This window comes from Sturnira hondurensis, unplaced genomic scaffold, assembly GCF_014824575.4.
Source record: "Sturnira hondurensis isolate 20B ecotype Veracruz unplaced genomic scaffold, ASM1482457v3 Scaffold0008196, whole genome shotgun sequence".
In the NCBI taxonomy this organism is placed as follows: domain Eukaryota; kingdom Metazoa; phylum Chordata; class Mammalia; order Chiroptera; family Phyllostomidae; genus Sturnira; species Sturnira hondurensis.
Window position 1 is genome coordinate 23,313,623 of NW_028080827.1, and position 1,912 is coordinate 23,315,534.

The 1,912-nt window shown below is 43.9% G+C and overlaps 1 pseudogene; it reads right to left on the reverse strand.

Moving 5' to 3' along the window:
- Nucleotides 1–369: 369 nt before the first annotated feature.
- Nucleotides 370–1,309, reverse strand: LOC118992500 (V-type proton ATPase subunit d 2-like; annotated as a pseudogene).
- Between the last annotated feature and the right edge of the window lie 603 nt (nucleotides 1,310–1,912).

A 1,912-nucleotide genomic window follows, 5' to 3' on the forward strand; every position in this document is an offset into this window, starting at 1 on the left:
CTTGCAGTCCTGCAATGTTCCTGGGAAGTTCTACCACTTCCTCTTTTTTAAGAGTAAAATATTTTTATTAGATTTTATTTTTAACCCAACAAAATAAAAGCAGGGAAAGTACAAAAGGGTTCATTAAAACTAATGCCCAAGGCTCAGTGAAAAGTGAGACACAAGTGTAGAAGCAAGATTTAAGGCTGTGTATTGGGAGTGGAGCTGGGGGAATGAGAGCTTTGTTTCAGGGCTGGATTTCTGGGCTTCCAGTGGGTCTTCGATTCACAAGGGGGCTGTGTGGCTTTCTTCTGTGCAACCTAGATAATCTAACACAATTCCTTTTATTTTCCTCAATAGCATCCTCTTCACATTTATAATTTTCTGCCTCTAAGACCCCATGCTGGGTTGTAGAATAGGAATGTAGCTGTTCATTTTAGTTGGGTATCTTCATGAGATGCATTCTGCAATCCACATAGTAGGTCTCATTTCTTGTTCTTTCGACTTTGTGTAAGCATAAAAGAAGCCACACTGGAACTGCCTGTTGAATGCTGGCACATCATTTCTACCTTATGATCATAAAACACAACCTCCAATGACTTTCCCCCGCTGCCATCACCCACAACCTCACAGGCTTGCATACTTTATAGTGGCTCCCTTCTCTCTTTATCTGCTGGAAGTCTTCTGCTTGGACCAGCAGGTGCTGCCCCATGGAATAGAGCTTGCCACAGGTCCACTAGAGGGCCTCTGGTCACCTTTGCTCAGTTTCATGCTGAAGGAGTTAAGAGTGATGATAAAGTCACCTCTATCAGCCTCAGACACAAGAATGGGATCGATAATTTCTGCTGTGACATCATCATGATTCCTAAAGAATTTATGGAATGCCTCCAGGTAACACTTGTGCAGTAATCCTTGCATAGTATTTCAATATTCAGTCCACCTAAGGTATTTTCAGACACGCAGTTTTGAAAGAATGGAGCCAAGGGCATTCCCACCAGGAAGACATTAAAGAGATCAGAAGGCTTCCCTGGAATGTTGACTGCTTTCATTTCCGTGACCTGGCCCAGCAGGTGGCACTCCCCTAGAACTTCCTTCGTGGCATCTTTCTGCAACACGCCATTCATTGGTAGAATCAAGTTGTTGATCATGTAACTCCACGTCAGTAGGTGAAAAATGTACTTATGAGCTCCAGGGAGTGATTCTGGAAATTCTCAAATTCTCGGCACACCTCTTTCCTTGACTTCAACTTTGAGAACAGTACCACTTCCTCTTTATTACCACCATCAGCCTCCTCCTTTTGGTAGATGGACTGGCAGGAGCACATGCGCATTTATGCACTCTATAGCAGCGAAACGTCAGGATTTTTATATGGACAGCTGCCTCTTGATTCTTACACAGAATTTCCCTGGCACAACCCTGTCATGAGTTGTACCACCGTTGCCCCACTACTGTGGAATCCAAAAGACAGACAGGACCGTTGAATTGCACTTTGTTCCACTGACAGGACTCCAGACGGTAAAATCCTTTTTCTGAGATTGCACAGCTCATTGATTGGGTATGTTTAGAGCTCAGATTTTTTTTTTTCTTACTTGCTTCCAAGTGCAATTTTCCCAGTCCACACAATGACTGCAACTTTTCACTTCCAAGACCTTAAACTTTAACTCTCCTTCTCTGAACTGACTTTCTGAATTCTATTTCTCCAGGCTAACCTTGAACCAAATTCCCACACAGCAATACCCCTTCCCTTCCATTTTCTATGAACACCAGCCTCTTTCTGAATTTACTTCTCCCCATGCAGAGGCTGGAGCCCCAAGGTTTGGCTTGATAGTTCTCCCAGACCTATTGACTGTCTGGGTCTCTCCAGCCCTTGACTTTTTTCAGTCTCAAGCTGCCTGGCTGAGCTGGATTCGTATGACCTTAGCTGGGTGCTGAT